This window comes from Barbatula barbatula, assembly GCF_947034865.1.
Source record: "Barbatula barbatula genome assembly, chromosome: 25".
Taxonomy (NCBI): domain Eukaryota; kingdom Metazoa; phylum Chordata; class Actinopteri; order Cypriniformes; family Nemacheilidae; genus Barbatula; species Barbatula barbatula.
Window position 1 is genome coordinate 5,654,708 of NC_136788.1, and position 22,035 is coordinate 5,676,742.

General features: G+C 43.8%; 1 protein-coding gene and 1 long non-coding RNA gene across 3 annotated transcripts in view; both read right to left on the minus strand.

Moving 5' to 3' along the window:
- LOC306890760 (histone H3.2) overlaps positions 1 to 22,035 on the minus strand; it is a gene marked incomplete at its 3' end in the record, with an annotated part of 109,148 nt that overhangs the window by 10,633 nt on the left and 76,480 nt on the right. The gene's annotated exons all lie outside the window — the stretch shown is intronic.
- LOC306890205 lies at positions 12,059 to 14,657 on the minus strand. Of its 2 annotated transcripts, none has more exons than XR_013786261.1 (5): positions 14,311 to 14,657; positions 13,022 to 13,340; positions 12,802 to 12,927; positions 12,612 to 12,687; positions 12,059 to 12,230 (listed from the first exon to the last, which is right to left on the minus strand). It is a non-coding gene; the product is annotated as an uncharacterized lncRNA (long non-coding RNA). The 2 variants fall into 2 exon arrangements; XR_013786262.1 differs by having other exon boundaries at positions 13,022 to 13,344.

Below are 22,035 nucleotides of genomic sequence, written 5' to 3' on the forward strand. Positions count from 1 at the left end.
GAATCCATGTATGTACATAGATATGTTTATCTATTGTTTGACTTATTTATGCAATTACCTTCCTGTTTCATAAAAGTGTTTGAGCAGCAATTGAATATTGACATTATTATTGTAATGTCTTATCTTTTTGCACAAAGGACTCTGCTGTGATGAAACGGATTCAGCTTGCCAGTGACTGGGTGGAGGAGAACCGAACACAATTTACTGGGAAAGTTCACCTACCTCAGATCACAAGCATGAGTGAGGATGATGCCTTGTTGGCCATAACAAGCATCTGTTTTTTGACACCATTTTTTATAATGGTGAAATGGATGAAGACAAGATCCGGGCTCCCTTCCTTTTCACATTTAAAAGAATAGAGGACATGATGTTTTTCATGAAGGAAATGTATGATAGAAGAAGTGTGTCTTGCCTGCATAACCCTGACCTTTGAAACAAAAAGGCTAGCTGATAGATCTGTGTAAATATTATTTTATAAAAAAAATCAACAATTAAAGTTATGTAGGGAAAGAATTCTGGCATCTTTGTTTATTAATATTCAATTTTGTTTTTTTCAAAATTTGTTGCTAGTGATAGATCCAACTGCGGAATATGGCTTGCCGATCTTATAAATTTGAGTCCAGTTTCACTAGATCTCTCTCCTTCAGGAATTTATTAAATCCAGGAATATCAACTCCGTTGTGAGTCGATACCTAAACATAGCTACCAGGGAGATAAAGAGCTGAAGGGAAGAACAGCAGGCAGGAGACGAAGTGATGTTAAATAAACTTGAAAATTATTAATTGAATCATCTCAGTTGTGCTGTAATGTTCAGTCTAGGATTGTCAAACTTAGTCTGACTAGAAACAGATTCAATAGGTGTTGTAAACCATGCCAGATAAGAGTATCAAAATATTGTCTCCTGATGTTATTATGAACCTTGAGATGGAGACCATTGGAGACTCATATCAAGACAATACAACTCCCAAGGAGGTCAAACAATATTGAAAATAAGGATGAAATGTAACAAATAATATGAATCGAAGTGTATGATAAAAGAAATGAATGAATACATATGATTAATGAATAATGTAAAGAATGAGATAAATTAAATAGAATAATTCAATGAAAGTTTCTATCCAGATGTCACGCTCTGAGAGAGAGACCCAAGAGCAGGAGGAACATAAAAGTTTATTAAGCACAAAGTCAAAATGAGTCACACGAGCCAAGCTCGGAAATAGTCAAATACGGAGGTAGTCGAGAAGGCTGGGGTCGGTCGATCCGCGAACAGAGTCCAGTGGGGCAATGACAGTTCAGAAGAGGGACAGGCAATAGTCAAACCGAGGGGCGAACTTTATCAAAGGGGTGCAGCAACTCGTAAACAGGCAGACAGGAGTAAAAACCGGGGAAACAGTCCAAGGAGCTCTAACCAGCGATCACCAACTCGGATGAGCACACACTGGACAGAAGACAAGGTTAGTACACAGTATATTCAAATGACAAGACGTACCATGGTACAAGGGCAAGGCGGTCAGCATAATTCGCAAAACACACTGGCAAGGAACAGAAAGACGGAAGCAACTATAACAGTCAGAAATTAGCGAGCAAAGCGAGAACAGGTGTGCAAGAGAGCGAAATGATATTGGTAGCAGCTGTGCGTGAGCGCACGTAGAAGAGAGTAAAACGAAAGACAGAGCGAGGATTAGACCAGAGTCCTGACATTACCCCCTCCCTTAGGCGCGACTCCCGACGCGCCCAATATTGGGTAGGCGTGGCTGCGTTGGAAGGCCTCGATGAGCGAACGGTCCAGGATATCCCGGGCCGGGACCCAACATCTCTCCTCATTCGCAGAAGGGAGTTTAGGAAGAGCAATGAAGTGAACCCCTTTAGAAAAGCGGTCCACGACAGTTAGGACCACCGTATTGCCATTGGAAGGTGGGAGACCAACCACAAAGTCCAGGGCAATATGAGACCAGGGGCGGGACGGGACGGGAAGGGGTTGGAGTAGCCCGGAAGGAGGTAGACTGGAAGTCCTGTTTTGAGCACAGACAGAGCACGCCCCCACGAACCGATGAACATCCTCCGCCATAGTCGGCCACCAAAACCGCTGGCGGATGGCAGCCAGTGATCTCTTGGCTCCCGGATGGCACGTGAGTCTGGAAGAGTGGCCCCAGTGAAGGACATGAGAACGGACCGACTCATGGACAAAAAGAAGACTCGCTGGGCACTTCCGAGGCACCTCAACACCGACCAGAGCTCGCCTGACCCGCTGTTAGATTCCCCAGGAGATTGCCCCCACCACCCGATCAGTCGGTAAGATGGTATCAATGAGGGGCGAATCCCCTGAGGGGGTAAAACATCGTGACAGTGCGTCAGGCTTGCCATTCTTTGAGCCCGGCCGGTATGAGAGGGTAAAGTTAAAACGCCCAAAAAAGAGGGCCCAGCGAGCCTGCCTGGAATTCAGTCGTTTGGCAGACCGAATGTACTCCAGGTTCTTGTGGTCGGTCCACACAACAAAGGGAATGGTGGCTCCTTCCAACCAGTGGCGCCACTCCTCCAGGGCCAACCGGACAGCCAACAGCTCACGATTGCCAACATCGTAATTTCGTTCTGTGGGAGACAATCGGTGAGAAAAATAAGCACAAGGGTGTAATTTTTTATCACCGGCGGATACCTGGGAGAGAATCGCTCCAACGCCCACCTCCGAGGCATCGACCTCCACCACAAACGGCTGGGCCGGGTCAGGGGAGAGAAGAATAGGTGCGGAGACGAACCTGCTCTTGAGCTCCCCAAAAGCCTCTTGCGCGGCAACCGTCCACGTGAACGGCGTCTTGGTGGAGGTCAACGCAGAGAGGGGTGCCGCCACCTGCCCGAAGTTCCTAATGAATCGCCGATAAAAATTGGCAAAACCCAGGAACTGTTGTAAGGCTTTACGGGAAGTAGGTGGCGGCCAGTCAGAGACCGCTCTCACCTTGGCAGGATCCATACAAATACCCGTTGGTGAGATGATGTGTCCCAAGAACGAAAGTGACTGGACATTGAACTCACACTTCTCAGCCTTCACGAAAAGTTGATTCTCCAGCAGGCGCTGGAGCACTCGCCTGACGTGCTGAATGTGCACCTGGAGGGAAGGGGAAAAGATCAAAATGTCATCCAGGTACACAAAAATAAACTTATTGATCATATCTCGCAGCACGTCATTGACGAGTGCCTGGAAGACAGCAGGGGCATTAGAGAGTCCAAACGGCATAACCAAGTACTCGAAATGCCCCGTGGGAGTATTGAAAGCAGTCTTCCATTCATCCCCCTTCCTCATCCGGACAAGATGGTAGGCGTTGCGGAGATCTAGTTTCGTGAAGAACCTGGCTCCCTGCAAGAGTTCAAAGGCCGATGACATAAGCGGTAGGGGATACCGATTTTTAATGGTTATGTCATTGAGGCCTCTGTAATCTATGCAGGGACGCAATGAGCCATCTTTCTTCTTCACGAAAAAGAACCCCGCACCAGCCGGAGAGGAAGAGGGACGAATGATGCCCGCTGCTAGAGAATCATTGAGGTACTTCTCCATGGCTGCCCGTTCCGGAGCAGCCAGGGAGAACAGCCGCCCACGAGGCGGAGAAGTGCCTGAGAGGAGGTCGATGGCACAATCGTACTGGCGATGAGGAGGAAGAGAGGTGGCCCGGGATTTACTGAAGACCGCCCCTAACTCATGATAAACCTCAGGAACTCGGGTCAGATCTACACGCTCCACCTGAGGAACAGAGCAAGAAGAAACAGAAAACTGTGCAGAACCAAGACAATTTGCATGACAATAAGCGCTCCAAATAGAAATTGAATTATTTGCCCAATTAACAGCAGGATTATGTAGAGAGAGCCAGGGATGCCCGAGTACTATGGGGACCAAAGGGGATTTAAAAATGAGGAACGTTAGCTCCTCCCTGTGGTTCCCTGATGTAATGACCCCAAGCGGGACGGTGATGTGTGAGACCGACCTGAGAACTCTACCATCCAACGAGTGGGCGTTGATAGGTGGGGTGAGAGGCACGATAGGGAACCCCTTACTGCGGGCCCAAGCTTCATCCACAAAATTCCCTTCTGCACCCGAATCAATGAGGGCAGATGCTTTAATGGAAAACAACTTGTGAGTCAAAACCACCGGCAAGAGAGTACGAGAACCTAAGGTGGGGGAGGTGGTGATAGCGCTCGCCAGGACTCCCCTGACTACCGGCGAGCACCAGCTTTTCCCGGACAGGAAGCAGCCTGATGTCCCAGACCGCCACAGTAAAGACACAATCCCTCGTTGAGACGCCGTTGCTTTTCCCTGGCAGAAAGACGTAATCTACCCAGCTGCATCGGCTCGGGATCCTCGTGGAAAGTGGGCGTTGCCACGGGAAGTGGATGGGAGTCCAGGCGAGGTGTAGAGAACGCCTGGACTCGTCGACGCAGTTCCATCCGGGTGTCGATGCGAATGGCGAGATCTATGAGGCCGTCAAGTTCGTCAGGAGGATCCCGTGCATAAATCTCGTCCTTGACGTCCGCCGTCAACCCCTCGAGGAAGCGCGCTACGAGAGCCTCTGCATTCCAGTGGCAAGAAGCCGCCAAAGTACGGAACTCAATAGCGTAGTCCGCGACCGAACGCTTGCCGGAGAGCCGCCAGAAGTCGTGATGCCTCCTTGCCGAAAACCGAGCGGTCGAAGGTCTTAATCATCTCGGCTTTAAAATCCGCAAAGTCATGGTGGTGTGCGGACTGCGCTTCCCACATCGCCGCTCCCCAATGCCGAGCTCGTCCGACTAACAGGGAGATCACAAAGGCCACTTTAGCCCTCTCAGAGGAATAGGTGCGCGGTTGAAGGGAAAAGACGACCTCGCACTGGATAATAAATGCCCGGCATAAGGTTGGCTCGCCATCGTACGGTGGGGGATTATTGACACGGGGCTCCTGAGGAGCCGACCCGGGAAGAGAGGTCTCGGCCTGTGCAAGCCGTAGACGTTCCAAACGATTAGTCACCTCATGAACTTGGACCGATAGAACATCCATGGTTTGCTGGGTGGCCATTAGTCCCTCCTCATGCCGGCCCAGCATTGCGCCTTGCGCTTCGATAGCAGCGCGAAGAGGTGTTCCGTCCGCTGGGTCCATTATTGGCCAGTGTGTTATGTCACGCTCTGAGAGAGAGAGAGAGACCCAAGAGCAGGAGGAACATAAAAGTTTATTAAGCACAAAGTCAAAATGAGTCACACGAGCCAAGCTCGGAAATAGTCAAATACGGAGGTAGTTGAGAAGGCTGGGGTCGGTCGATCCGTGAACAGAGTCCAGTGGGGCAATGACAGTTCAGAAGAGGGACAGGCAATAGTCAAACCGAGGGGCGAACTTTATCAAAGGGGTGCAGCAACTCGTAAACAGGCAGACAGGAGTAAAAACCGGGGAAACAGTCCAAGGAGCTCTAACCAGCGATCACCAACTCGGATGAGCACACACTGGACAGAAGACAAGGTTAGTACACAGTATATTCAAATGACAAGACGTACCATGGTACAAGGGCAAGGCGGTCAGCATAATTCGCAAAACACACTGGCAAGGAACAGAAAGACGGAAGCAACTATAACAGTCAGAAATTAGCGAGCAAAGCGAGAACAGGTGTGCAAGAGAGCGAAATGATATTGGTAGCAGCTGTGCGTGAGCGCACGTAGAAGAGAGTAAAACGAAAGACAGAGCGAGGATTAGACCAGAGTCCTGACACCAGATCTATCACTCGACTGAAGTTTGCTATTAACGATAATAAATACAGTAACATATAATGGCAGTGATGTATGTGACTAATAAATTGTAAATGAAGTAACAATCCCTGTCTACTAATAAATATTCCTGCAATGGTAGTCTTAGAGCACACTTCTTGTTTTTATTGTTCTTTAGTGTGATGTGGCTGGTTTCAGACTACTGGACTTGATCCATGTCTTCTTAATCAATTAGTTATGAATCCATCCAAAATGATATTCCTTATACATTAGATTCCCATCTACCCTGTGTACATTTAAAAGGATGAAACGGGATGAGACAAGCTAATAGGTTCATTTTGTTTATTTACTTATCACACACGCAAGGACAACGCAGTTTCCAAGTTTAAGCGATTGAGATCAATTCACAGGTCAGGCAATCTAATGTGTATCAAGGATTACTTAAGTACGATCTGACGTAGAGCTTTCATGATCGAAAATGTGCGGCGCTTCGATATCCACAGAGGTGAAGCTTTCATCTAGCTCCTCCTCTCTGGATCTGTATCTCCTCCTCGCTGGACGTCTAACATCCGCCCATTTGGTCTGCAGCGAGCAGCACTTGGAGAACGTCTCGGTTACGTATGTAACCTCTGTTCCCTGATGGAGGGAACAAGACGTTGTGTCGAAGCCGACAGATGGGGTTCGCCCTTGAGAACCAGTCATCTCTGACTATTTTGAAAAGGCCAATGAAATTTGGCGAATGAAATTTGCATGCCGGGCCCCGCCCCCGGAAATCCGGGTATAAAAGGGGAGCCGGCGTGCTCATTCATTCACCTTTTGTGCTGAGGAGCCTAAAAGCATCTCGTGACTGCTGCAGCGGACGGCTATTGTCGTGGCAAGAAGGACACAACGTCTTGTTCCCTCCATCAGGGAACAGAGGTTACATACGTAACCGAGACGTTCCCTTTCTGTCGGTCTCTCGACGTTGTGTCGAAGCCGACAGATGGGGTACCTATGGAAAACGCCACGGCAATAGCCGCTTCACAATCTCCAGCGAAGCGACGTTGGCCAGCCTAGGCGAGTCCGACGTAGCGCTCTCGCGAGATTGTAACCTTCCAGTAGATAGACAGGGGGACCCAGAGCTTCCAAGAAAAGATGGGTAGCCCCTGCCCTCTGTCAACTCAGACGGCCCCAATGGCGAGAGCCGTCCGGCCATAGGACCACTGGGTAAGCGCTATTCCCTCAAGGGGGAGGTGCGCTACGGAGACCACTTCCCACCCTCGGGGGGAATACAGTGGAGAAACAGCATGGTCTTACCGGCAGGGAAGAACCGTGTTGTACTGGACACAACACGGACGGGGTTGGGTCTTCCTCCCCAGTGGGGAGCGCCTGCAAGGTCACCACCTGGTCCCCAAAGCTCGCGCTGTCACCTTCGTTGCCTGGAGGGCAAGGTCGGTGGCAGCGCGGAGCTCCTGCATAATCTTCGGGTCGGTCTTACCCTCGTGGAGCTCTTTCAGTGCCTTGGCCTGGTGGACCTGCAGGATGGCCATGGCATGAAGAGCTGAGGCAGCTTGTCCAGCAGCGTTATAGGATTTCGACACCAGCGATGCCGAAACCCTACACGGCTTAGACGGGAGTCTAGGTCGAGACCTCCAGGTGGCCGCCGTCTGCGGGCACAGGTGCACCGCGACTGCACGTTCAGCCTGGGGGACATCAACGTAGCCTCTAGCTGCCCCGCCATCGAGGGAAGAGAGGGCGACAGAGTCAGCATGACGGGAACGAGCCGAAAAGGGGGCGCTCCAGGTCTTGCTGAGCTCCTCATGCACCTCGGGGGAAAAAGGTACAGGGGGCGAGCGCTGGGGCGTGGGCGGTGCGGTGCACTGCAGCCCGATGCTCGCGGCGGCCCGATAGAGCATGGCCGACATCTCGACGTCTGCCTTTTCCTGAACTCTATCTCCTGACGGAGACGGCTCGAAGGAATCGTCAGGGTCGGATGCCAGAAGGTCGCCCTCCGATGCTGCGAGGGACATCTCATCGTCGTCACGCATCGAGACCGACTGCGTGACGGAGGAGTAAGACGGTGTGGAACCGCCTTCCTGGGAACGGCCAGACGAGCGAATCGGGGCGTGAACGGTCCGCGAGCCATCGGCTGACGGATTTACGCTCACGGAAATCCCCATGCCACCCAAGCTGCTCGCCGCTGCTGACGGCGGGGCCGTGGCCACCGCGGTCGCAGAGCGGGAAGCAGACGAGGTGGTGGCTGGCTCTCGAAAGAGCGCAGCCACCCGTGACCGCAACGTCTGTATCGCCATCTGCCCGCAGTGCGGGCAGGATGACTCCACGAATGCTGCCTCAGCGTGTTGGACCCCCAAACACCTGACGCAAGCATCGTGTCCGTCCCCCTCCTCAATGAGGGAACCGCAACCACGAGAACAGCGGGACATGCCACACTGAGAAATTTGCTCTTTCAGAAAAATACCTCTTTCAGAAAACACCTCTGGAACTGCTGGAACTGCTGAAACGCCGGGGGGATGATCGCTCGGAAGGGACAATCCGCTGCACCACGTCAAGAATTCAGCTGTCGTCAAACGATGCATAGGCTCCGAAGAACAAAAGGTGAATGAATGAGCACGCCGGCTCCCCTTTTATACCCGGATTTCCGGGGGCGGGGCCCGGCATGCAAATTTCATTCGCCAAATTTCATTGGCCTTTTCAAAATAGTCAGAGATGACTGGTTCTCAAGGGCGAACCCCATCTGTCGGCTTCGACACAACGTCGAGAGACCGACAGAAAGGGAAAGATGAATGGTGAAAGCTGGCAGTGGGCCAAACCACTGTTAGGCAGGGGAGGGGAATCTCAACAGTTTCTAAACTTAAAACGCGTTTATTGCGTTTGTATTTTTTCTGTTTACACGATGTTTTTAGGTAAACATCAATATGTATTTTTCACAATAGACAGTGAGATTTATAAAAAAATGTTTTGGGGGACACACTCGGATAGGGGTGAAGTGTCCCCTGAGTTCCCCTCGGGATTTACACACATGCACCTATCGCCTCCCGAACGAAAAACGACATTATTAAATGAGCGGGACTTCGTTTCTTTTCCCAAGTACACCTGGCTGCAGTACGGGGCGGTGCTAAATATGGGGGTGGAGATAAAGGTTTTGCTCCGCTCCCTACGCGTCTCATTGGTCAATGGGTGGGGTAATGTTAAGGGCGGGTCTATGTGTCGTCTCGTCCTAACCTCGCCTTATTGGTTAAACACAAGTAATGACGTCGATTCTTCAGTATGTGTCATTTCCGCTATATCTAGCATCACGGTCAGTACACGGTCTGTATTTGGGCGTTTTTTTTCATAATGTTTAATCCCCATGTATAATGAACTTTATTGTCATTGATAAACAATTGAGTTCAGATGCAAAACCCTCTAAATGCCACATCATTAACTTGTGATGTTGAGTCAATGTTTTTTATACATAGCATTCGGAAATACATGTTATTAATGGATACAATTTGTTTTTATTTAAAAGAAACGTATCTGATTGACTCTCCATTCCAGATAAAAAAAATAAAATCACTGTAATGAAACATAACTTGTTAACAAATCTGACAAAATTCTGATCCACATTCTGTAGCCCACTTATTTCTGTTTGCTGATCCGGTTTTCCTTGTTTCTCATTGATAACATGCATAAAACCGTGTTAACCAAAGGGGAGTATGAGAAATTGTTAAAGGAATGCAGCAAATGCCGAATTTTAGGCAAATCCTGCTGTGGATTTGTTGGCAATGGCAAACGTGGTGTCCTGCGTGGTTTTTATGGCAGAAAAGAGGACCCAGACAGATGTTTTATTTGCCAGTAATTTCATGTGTAGAAACATTACATTTACGTGTGTGTAAATATGTTAATTGTTCATCGTTGTCATTTTATGTTGGTTATATATGCTTATGTTTTCTGTTTTTATATTCATATACATTTTAATAATTTGTTGTAATTGAAATAAAGTGAATGATGTAATTCAGTAATTGTGTCTGCTTGTTTTTTTATGGACAAGGAACATTGAAGCTATGTTAGGTAAATAATAATAAGTTATGTTAGTTTTCGCAAAGGATACAATGTTTTAACCTCAGTTCCTGGTTTCAACGTAATTTCCTTGTAACCAATGTAAAGAGTTATGGGCAGAGCAACACATGAAGGCCGCGCTTAAAGATAACCCCGCCTGCTAACCAATGGGTTGTGTTGAGGGCGGCGCTCCACATCTAGCTCCTCCCCCATGTTTAGCACCGCCCCGTACTGCAGCCTGCGACTTCTCTCTTTTCCCGCTCATTTAATAATTTATTTAAGGGAGATATTTATGCAAGTAATGCGAGCATAGAACATTATTTTATTTATAGTCAATTACCCAATATTCGAAAACAAAATTATACGTTTAAAAGTAGGTTTAAACAAATTTTCCTTTATTTCGCATGTAAGCGTCTAGAAAAAGCCTAAATTTGAATAAAAGAAAACTTGACTATTTGGCACAAACTAAATTTATTACCAAGCGCACAACTATAAAACAATTCATAGAAAACAAATTTGAACTGTTTATTATTTTGATGTGCATTTTCACGTAGCAAAATAAAACCATGATATAAATAGAGAAGCAGAACTTTACATACATATCAAATAGTATAAAACTTTGCGAGGATAGCGATCCAACTGTCGTAATAGACTGTTACTGAACGCGTTTCTTACTAGCATTCAGGGGCGTCGCAAGTGGGGGGAAATGGTGTCTGAGTACACATGGCCCTGCCTTCTGAGGGTCCTTGAAGTTCCTGAAATTATATGTATTATTAAATTACAATTGTGCGTCTGTGCAACTTCCCTGTTCTCCTCAAATGTTTCTGTCAGCCCGAGCACGGCACACATGCAACGGTGAACTACACGATGTGTAAATGCAAGTGGAATGGACTCTCTGTTTCTGTTATCACTCCGCTAGAGATCCGTTTATTCCGCTCCGGGTTTTCTAATTTCCGCTCACAGTCAATTTCCAACTTTTTCTTGACGTCTCCACGGAGGGCGCCATTACACCGAGTGACTTCCTGTATGATGCTCCGCACTTCCGTTTTGTATTTGTTACCATGTTAGAGGAAATTTCTGTTAATGCTTGAAAGTAAAGTTTCTCGAAATAAATGGCTGTAAAATGCAGTCACAACAGCCACAGAAACTTAAGAAAACCTTAAGAACGAGTGTTTCCCGCGACACAACAAGAGGGTAAAGTAAATATAATTTTAAGATAGCTCGGTCTTAGATCTGACTTCTGCATTCTGCCCCTCTCAAAACACCACAACATATTGTTTACTTCGTTATTTACTTTTTTGTTATTGCATATAACATCACTATTAACACACGAAGCATACATCCAGGGCTAAGTGACATTACAATAATGAATTTAATATCACAGTTCAAACATTCACATTGGATGAAGCAGGAAATAAACACTATTTAAAAGTATTTTCTATGTAATTTATGTATTTAAGTGCATGTTTGGCCAAGTCAGCATTGTAGCTCTATAAATAAAGGCCAGTTTAACAACACAGCAGTTGTATTATTTTGACATATTTATTTTATTCCTAATAATACACAAACATTTAATTAAATAATAACATGCTAAAGTTAACAATTTAAATAAATGCTAACCATTTTAGGACCAGCATAAACCAGCACATGACCAGTAAAAACCAGCACATGACCAGCACAAAACAGCTACCATGTTTAAAAACCTACCTATGCTGCTTTAAAAAGATGTGCTAGTGTATTTAGGCCTTTTATTTTTAATACAATTTTAAAAGATGGGGAGTCTTTTTTTCTTGACATTCCTGTATATAGACTTGATATGTGAAATATGAATTTGTCAATCTCAGTAACAGTCATGAAGTGGTATTATTACTACCATTTATGCAGTTCTAGTACTAGATTGTTAACTGTTCAATAGTTAAATGTGTAATGTTTTGAACTTCACTGCACATTGCCTTTATTAATGAAACACAATTCAAATAAAATATACACTGTAAAAAATTCTGCCGTAATTTGACGGTAAAATACTGGCAGCAGGGTTTCCAGCTGCGGACCGTTATTTTACGGTTTCACTCATTTACGGCTTTCTGTAAATTAACGGTAAAGTACTGGCAATATGGTTTCCAGCTGCGAACCATCATTTTACAGTTTTATTAAATAGCATATTTTCAGTAAAATACTAGCAGCAGAGTTTCTGAATGAATGCTTTTTATTTAAATAAATTAAACAACAGACTGGCAAAGATGAGAAGAGGAACCATAAAATTACCAAACAGATATGTTGTGCATAAAGAACCCAGTCTATAGACATATTTAAACAGATAAAAATTTATTATTATTTCTCCATAAACAGATACTGTGCAAAAAGAACAGTCTATAGACATATTATCTAAACTTCTTAAACAATAGAAAACATTGTATTATTAAACCTTGAATGGGCAAAGAACTTTCCACCATCTGTGACCAACTTCACATGCTGGTAGTCTGAAAGATAGGAAAAAAAACTTTAAGCAGAGTATCTATAGAAGGTATCTCTAACCCTACTCTTGGAAAGCTACAGTCTCGCCACGGTGTTTAAAATGAATGAAATGTGCACTGTGTGTCGATGGTCACGTCAAACAAGTTGCCCCAAAAATAACGCAGACTTGTTGCATGATGATGCTCTGCTCGTGTAACTTGTGAATTTTCGTGTAACAGCCACGACTATGCTGATCCATGAGAAAGACAATGGAGCTCAAAATTATAAAAACGCGGTGTGTTCAGCAACACAGAGTACATTACTTAATAAAACGGCCTGCTTTTATAACAGAATGCAATTCAGTAGAGAGGCAACCTTTGGATTAACTGATGAATATTTTTACTCACCACCTTGCCGGTCTTCTTGGAGACCTTTCCTCTGCAGGTATTGGAGACTCGTTCTGGTTTAATTCCAATTAAGCGTCTAGGTTCAACAAATAGGAATTCACAGAATACAATAACCATTTGTTAATCATTCTGATTGAAGAATTTATATACACTAAACAGTGAAAGGATGGAAAACTCTTAGAGGTCGTACCTTTGAAGAAATTCTTAAGTGCAACAAGCCTCCTCCTGATACTGCAGATGGAAGATGTACACTCAAATATAATACGGCCCTCTAGACTAAGCATCCATCTTACAACATTTGCCTGCCCTCCAATGTCTAAAATGAAAAAAAAAAAACATTTACATTATAATTTCAATGAACTGCCTTTGAGATTGCTTCATTTGAACAACCGGTTACCGGTGACACTAACCGAGCATAATCAGACGAGGACTGGCAGGTAGAATGAGTGTCTTCTCAACATCAGATGAAGATGCAGTAATCTGTAGAGAAAACACAATACGTGGAAAAACATCAAAAAATTACTTCAATACAGAAATTTTAATAAATTACTAGTGGAAAGAAAATGCATAAAACAAGTCCATCTTCATGTTCCTGAAAACGGGACCGTTGAAGATTGATAAGCAGGTGGGCCATCTCTGTGTTATCCGTCTGGGACAGAACAGTCTTCATTCCTCCCGTCTCTAATGTGTGATTTAAGGTGCTTATAAAAGGTCCTTCAGAGTTTACACCTGACTTGACACAAAAAAAACATTAGATGTTAATTCAAATAAGGTCACTGACACAGATCGGATAACAGTGAGTTACTTATTGCAAACAGGCACAATTAAACCTGACATGAGAAACATGCATATGTCTCAGAAATGCAGGTGTAGTAATACATATGTGTCCACAAAGCTTGCAAAAAAACATTGCTTATCTTTAACACCACGAAACAGCACAAGTCTGAATTTCATTCATTTATATCTGGAGGGATTTAACGTTACCTCAGGTAACAGTCACTTTACGGCAATTTACCAAGTCTTCTTGGTCTAGCTAACGTACAAAAGCATACCACACATGTAATTTATTGCGCTAACACACACAAAACTGTATTTTTTACTTTATTTGAAGTTATTAAGTAAATTATTATGTTATATATCGACGTTGTACTGCATGCGCTTATCGCCAATTTAACGAAGCAAACCACCAGTCTACTGTACCGTATTTGCAACAGAAGGTGTGTGTGGAGACACAAAACTCATTTAATAATCAAACTTGAATCCCATGAGTTTCTTCAGACGAGACTTGAAATGAAATGTATGCAGCTACGAAAACCGCGAGGTGTCACACTGACTAGAATTCATTCAGCAGGTCCGCCACTGACTCTTGTGCTGCTGCGGAGTAAGAACCCGAGCGGCGGGGGAGGGGAGAGCAACTAGACTGGTTTAGTTTCCATGATCGACTACCTTGTAAATAGCTTCAATTTGAGATTGAATCTGTAACGTTTCTACTACAACTTTTAGTCAAGGAGTGTCGTTGAATTATCTAACAGTTTCCCCCTTCCGCACCGCTTCTGATGCTCGTCAGTGGTGGCCATTTGAGAACTCTCTGGTTTGTGTGTCAGTCTAGGTAATTCGCGCCACGCAGCTCAGTCAAAATATATAAGTTTCGAAGCGCAATATAATAAAATAATAGATAAATACAAATAAAAACACTTACCTTGACAGTGTCTTGGAAGATATGGCCGTCTCCTGGCGTACTCGTGTTCTCGTTGACTTGTAAAAACGTCATCCGTAAATTAGCTAACGTTAGTTGCGCAAGTAACGTTACTGTTGTCATCGAGCCAAGAGCTTCAAAATATGACTGTTTTGTGTAACAAAATGTAGTTTTGAGAGTTGTTTAGACGAGAATGTATGTGTATAAAGTTCAGATCTGCTGTCGTTTAATAAAGATAGCGTCTATTAAAAAATTTGCTCCAACTGTTTCGGACAAGTGAGTCGATTTCACTTATGCACCCCGCCCAACGCAGCCTCACCTCGGCAAGTCTTTCTTAAAATCACCGCTGGCTGTGATGTCTCTGTTAAAGGGTGTATTTTTTATGAATACATTCTGAGTTATACCCGTTAGCCTTTCTCTTCCAAACTTTATTTCTATATCATCGACTGTATTTGTCTGAAGATCATCGATACTTTAAGGTTGAGTAAAACATGGGGTCATTTTGTTTCACCCCTGAAAAAACCCTTTAAATAGGGGATTTAATTATGTTATCCCTTTAATTATTTGTCCATGGGGAAATTGTTTTAACTGAGGGCAAAGTTAAATTCTACAACTTGTATATTTCTTACTGTGCAAACTTATTTTACTTTGTAATAAAGGATTGTGTAAATTATCACAGTAATGTTTTGAATTACTCTGTTTAAATGTAAATCCAGACTAAATAAAGATTAACTCTGATTGCCTTTGTTTGCTATACAGCTCTTTGCAGTTAAATTCCGTAAACAGATTTACGGTTGAATGTTCTAATTTTACTAGCGAGTAATTAATTTACAGATCAATGGCTGTAAATTAACATTATTAAACCGTTTTTTTAAAAGAACAGTATTTTGCCGTTAAAATTGGCCGTATTTTTACGGTAATATTTTACAGTGTAGTTAAACTCTCAATGAATGTTTAAGGGGATAATGAGGTGATCTATTGAGATTATGTACATTTACGCATTTGGCAGATGCTTTTATCCAAAGTGACTTACATTGCATTATATTATACATATTCATTTGTTTCTGAGTCAAGCCCATGACCTTGGCATTGCTAGCACCATGGTCTGACCTCTGAGCTACAGGAAAGTATGTCACAATTCATACAGAAATTTGAATCAGTGCTGTATTATAAATATAACAATTTACATGGTATAGTTTGGAGGGGCTCCACACATTGCCTTTGCACAGAGATTCTGTGCAATGCAACTGCTAGCATTTCACAAGATACAGCACACAAACTAAAACTACGATATGAACATAAGTTTGTGCATAGACGACTTCCATGGTGGCGATGTGTTTTCTCTTGTCGTGTTCAGTGTAGGTGATGGCATCACGAATAGTATGGAGCCATTGAATCCTTGTTAGTTCATATTATTCGCACATTAAATTAAATATTTTTTATTTATTCCAAACTGAAATTTGATAAACTATTGTAAACATGCATTTCCTTTCACCATGTTTTATAAACACTTTCATATTGAAACAAATGGCAAACCATTTGCGAATTGTCATAAGACACATTATTATAATAAGTTACAGTGGCTTTTGTGGCTTTTAAAATGCAGTAAATATCTGATCTGATCAAACTCTTTTCTATTTAAAAAAGAAAATCCACCACCACTAATACTTTTCTGCACCTCTACCCTGTGTGCATATCACTGGTTATGCATGTACATATAACCGTACGTCACAGCCGTATCTCTTTCTCAGCACTCAGGATGTGTCTTGTGACGTGCTTTTGATAACAGAATTTACATTGTCATGCTATAGTAAACCAAAAGACGCGAACACAGCTTTCAACAATCCGTCTAGCTAGCACATGTCCAATCCACCTTCCAATCCACCTTTATTTATAAAGCACTTTAAAAACAACACTGTCGACCAAAGTGCTGAACACAGTCTCTAAATAAATAACAACATACAACAAAAGCACAACAAGAATAAAAACAATAGATAATAAAATAGATGCAACAATATTACAAAGCTGAAAAAAGTCAACCCTCAAACTGAGTTAAACGGCAATGAAAATAAATGAGTTTTTAAACAAGATTTAAAAACAGGAAAAGACTCAGCCAGCCTGATTTGTAAAGGCAGCTCATTCCAAAGTCTTGGAGCTGCCACTGCAAACGCGCGGGCACCTCTGGTTTTGCGTTTGGTCTTAGGGACAACCAGCAGTGCCTGGTCAGCCGACCGGAGCGATCGACCCGGAATGTATGGCACGAGCAGATCAGATAAGTATTGAGGGGCCAGGCCATGCAAACATTTAAAAACAAATAAAATAATTTTAAAATCAGTGCGATAGTGCACAGGGAGCCAGTGGAGGGATCGGAGAATGGGTGAGATATGGTCAAATTTTCGACCATTTCTTTTCATTTTTACTTCGGACTCTCCGGTGCTGCCTTCCCTTTAGCTTGGCCTGCACCAGTCAACCCCTTATCTGATGGAATGCAATGCTGCTATCTCGGGTGACGAACAAAATTCCTGCTAATACATATTTTCTTCTCTCTTAATCTATCTTAATAAAATATTATTACTACAAATACTCAAAAGGTTATAATAGGTTTGAGTAAATATTTTCGTGCAGTAAACATAGTATATCGTGTTCTATAGCCCTAACTATACATATGTTTACGTTTAGGAGAATACATAAATGAAGGACAATTGTACTCAACAGCAGTGATAGACGAAGGGGACATAGCCCTACTGTCATCGACATTCGACCTGCTAAAGATGGAGACCACAAGACTGGAAGAAAATGCAGGAAGGGTAGGACTCAAACTGAATGCCTGGAAGTGCAAGGTTATGAAGGTGAACAGCAAAGAGGATGCAAAGAGAAAGCGGGTCAACCAAAGACTTGTTTTTCCGGAAAATAACGGTGACGAAAGCTCCTGTCAGAGTTGACGCTATCCTATTGGAAGAAAACTAAAAATGCATCATTCGTCATCATCTGCATCATCTGCTGGAAAAACAAACCACTGGTCCACACGCATTCGAGAGACATCAACGTTAATAACACTGTCAATCCTTAACAAACACACTCTATTGTACTCTATTTAGTGAGATAGCCGCCCCCGTACCATAAGAGAACACAGCGAAGCACTGCTCTCTCTTCTGAAAGAGTGTGCTACGGAGACCACATCCTACCCCAACTTCGGGAGAGAGCCCACAGGTTCACCGACAGGGGAACCGAGAGTGAAAAGTAAACATAAGGGACGACCCTGCAGGGCAGTCACTACGTAAGGGGCAACAGTCCAAGTATAGGGGTCCACTGGAATGGGGTGACTCTACCACTACCGGACTTGGTATAACAGACCATTCCGCCCGGTCTACTACCAATATTGCCAATGCTTAGTGATGGATGGAATGCCTATACTTCACCCTGCGGGGGAAGTGGGGAGGCTAGAAGCGCACTGACTCACCGAAGAGGGGAGAAGTCACCGGTCTCACCTGCTGGTAGCGTGTTCAATACGGACTGACACTGGTTCCACTCTGAGATTGTAAAACCTTGCGAAGGTAATGGGCGTAGTCCAACACGCAGCACTACAGATGTCTGTCAGAGAGGCGCCCTGGCGTTCTTGGGACCGGTATGCCAAAGTAATGGTATCCAAGATCCAGTGCGCCAATCTCTGTTTGGAGACAGCCCTCCCCTTGTGCTGTCCCCCATTAATAGATAAAGAGCTGCCCAGAGCTCGTTAAGCTCTGTGTGCGATTCAAGTAGAGGCGTAGGGCGCATACTGGACACAACACAGTGGAGGTTGGGTCTTCCTCCCCAGGGTTACCAACTGGTCCCCGAAATGGTGGGAACCTTGGGCACGTAGCCTAGCCGGGGTCTCAGGAGGGGATGGAGTCATCACTCTCAATTGCTAGAACCAATCCAGGCGACAAACTGAAGTCAGGATGCACTTCTGCGTCAGCATTCAGAACGGTGAAGGAGGAGGTGCTTGTTCAGGGAGTGCAGGACCAAAATGAGGTGCAACCCCCCCACCTTTCTTGGGAACAATGAAGTCCAGGCTGTAAAACTCGGAAGACATCTCATCTAGAGGCTCTTTTGCACTATTCACCAGAAGGATGCAGACCTTGGCCTCTAGTACGGAAGCGTTCTCCCTTCGGACTGAGGTGTGGAGAATGGCCCGAAACCTGGGCGGGTGTCTGGCGAACTGGATCGCGTGGCTGAGACGGATCGTTCTCTCTAGCCACCACAACGGACTGGTGCACTCTAGCCAAGTGCCCAAGTACCGGGGCGGGGCGGAATTGGGGGACTGGTCTGACATACCATCATGCTGAGAGTGCTGTGGGGAAGGGGAGAAAACCCAGAGAGAGAGGAAACTCTTTTTGTGAGAGAGTGGGTGCCAGGCCCTGAAAATGGATCGGCTTTGGTGGAATCAACGATGGAATGGCCGGAGGGGTCAAGCCTGATGTTACTCTCCCTGGGCTAAAATAAGGACTTTAATCGATATATTCTATATTTGTCACCTAAAATATCTTTATTTGTGTTCCGAAGAGGCCGGTAGGTCTTAAAACATGTTGAACGCCATGTGGGTGAATAAAAAAGAACACAATTTTTTATTTGAGATTATGATTTTGAGATTCTTCTGAGATTAATGACATTGCATGCATGGTTTTGAACAATCTTATTTTAGCCAAAATTTTTGTTCAATCATCAATTGATTTCATATCTGTTAAGTACCTTTGTAACAAGGTTCAATAAAAGGGAAGGAAGGATGCGGGAACCGGCGAACGGAAAATACTTTTAATTAAAAGTCCTCTTATACTCCACAATCTCCTCCGTGATACGAGACCGTACAGCTGACGCTCGTTAACACTCATGCACTGGCCTCGCATCCCGGCTCTCGTCCCGCCTACCTCGCTACATACCCCCCTCGGAAGTGAGAGAGGGGAGAAAGCTAAAAATTATTATAGTCCGGTTCCCTGACATGCTGCCGCTCGGTCCTCAACCAGCCGGGGTACTCTCCTGCGCGGTGCCTTGTGGTGGTCCTGAGTGCCAGACCTCGCGCTTCCTGGCGGCCAGCGGTGGTAGCGGAGACAGTAGCAGGCCCCCCGCCCCCTGGTCCTCCCCCTTGGGCAGATGCCCTTTGTTGTGTTATAAAAATAAACAAGCAATATTTGTTTGTTAAGGAATGTTATAAGCTATGTTACACCTTGCAAAGTTTCCAGGGTGAAGACTTTGATTCATACTTTTGCATTTGGTCTATAAATGTCTACAGATGCCGAAGAAAGACTCAAGAGGACGAGAGATGTGTTGGTTTGGGTGGTATGTGGTTGCTAACCACAGCTGTTGACTCTGACATCATAAAATCTGTCTCTGAAAAGTGCATTTCTGTGATTTGTAGCCCAGCTGCTGAATGTTTATCAGTCTGATCTGAACTCCTGAGCCACTCAAATATGCAAAATATATTCAGTATGTCAATTAGGATATAGACTACAACATTTTAAATGGTTAAGCGATGTCTGTGTATATACACAAGAATACATGGAATTCATGGTGTTGTTTCTACATTAGCCCTAAACGGACAAACTGTTCCACGGAGAGTTTCATAAATACTTTATCTCATTTGGCAAAGAAGCAAAAACATGACACATCTTATCCTTTTTCAGCCACCGTAGTGCTTCGAAAGGGAGGGGTGGATTAAGACGTTGGTTGCAATTCGCAAACTCACCTCTACCTGCCGCTGCATTTCATACACTGGACCTTTAAATTATATATCGTTGGCAACAGTGACTAAAAACTTTTGGTCATGCATGCTCCACCCTGACAAATAAATGTAATTTCTTCATCCAATGTTTTACAGTACCCACATGTGTGCAGTTACCAAGACCAAATTAATACCTCCATGTTTATATTTTTAAGGTACACAATAATAATTATTTTTGTATGTTTGGCCAAGTAAGAAAAATTCAAAGTGTCCAATTCACAAGAGAATTTGGTTATTATGACTGCGTTCTCTCGGGGTAGGGAGAAAACGGCTCATGCTGACTTTCACTCGCCCTTAGGATGATCATTACACCTTTAACCCTCATTAAAACAAATATTTAAAAAAATCCTTCACTTCCTTTGTCCTTGTTAAAGAGATCTTCTTCCGTATTTGATTCCGCTTTGATTCTTCCGCAGAACACCAAATGTATTTTGAAGAATGTCGGTAACTGAACAGCGTTGGCACCCATTCACTTATATTGTATGGACACAAATCCAATGCAAGTGAATGTGTGCCGATTACCAACATTCTTTAAAATATCTTATTGTGTGTTCTGCGGAAGAAAGAAAGTCATTCAGGTTTGAAATGACAAGAGGGTGAATAAATGATGACAGGTTTTTCATTATTGGTTGAGCCATCTCTAAACCAGTAATAGCATTCAATCCAATTCCACATTACTTTAAACACGCCCATTACACATATTTCTAAAATCTGTCATGAACTGCTGAATAAAAGTCTGATAAGCCCTCGTTCCATATTCCAGTGTGCTGTATTCTGTAAATGACAAGTGTAAATCAACTTTCAATGTAACATAACCCTTTTTTCCCACACAGCCCTGGGGCTTTTCTCTCTTGTCTTTGACGCACACACACAGGCACAACTCAGGTGTGTCCTTACAAGCTTCAACTTTCAAAGTTATTACTGCACAATCCATGTCTGGCAGCTACAGGTAAGAGCACACAAGCCTGAGTCTACAACTCTGAGATTCCCGGCAAATTACCCCGCGTCACTTTTTCTGAAACTTCACATCTGATGCTGCAAAGAATCGTAAGTCACAAATTGTTTTGCTCAACTAACTCCGCTGCCCTGTTGAGAATAATACAATAACATGCATATGATAACTCAGAGCTATGCTTTTATCTCTGGAGGATATTATGTAATTTGACTCGTGAAGCTGTTTTGTCTATTTTCAAAAATGTTTTTATGAAAAGCAATGTGTCATAGCTTATGTGATAAACTCATGGTCTAGTTCAAAACTTCTTGTATTTTAGCAGATTCTTGTTCACGCTTATGTAGGAGTACACTAAGATCATTTTCTATAGTCGCATGGAATCTAATGTCATTGACTTTTCATGTTTTAAAATTGCTATTACTAACACCGCAATGTGGCTTTATCTTGAATCAAGTTGGATTAGTTCATAGTGGTAAATGATCTTTGGTGTATGTGCATGACGTTCTTTACACTCGGGGGGGGGGGGGGGGGGGGTCTTTTCTGTACCTTTTTGTGTACTATGGATATGTAATACTAATGGGCTCTGCAGAAAAATATAACATTACAGGCTCATCTTATGTGTGTGGGGGGAGGTAGTTGACGTCAACAAGTATGCGACACTTCTTTACATGTAATACATGCCAAAACTATTCATGTATTTAGAAAAAGCATAATATACATGATGTTTTATGACCCCATATGAAAATGTGTTTGCCACCGCAGCACATCTAAAGTAAACTAAATGGAAATGACAAATGTGTGAAAAAATTTAAATATACATTTACAGTAGAGCTATATACATTTTAAAATACATATTTTGCTAAATGACATTGACATTACTTATGAATTCAACTGTATTACTAACATGCTACACGTTGAGATAAAGTAGTACTTAAAGCAACACACTCCTGTGATTAAAGATGTCTGGGCCTTTTCACCCTCATTAACTATCATTTCAAATCAAGCCATTGATGCAAATCAT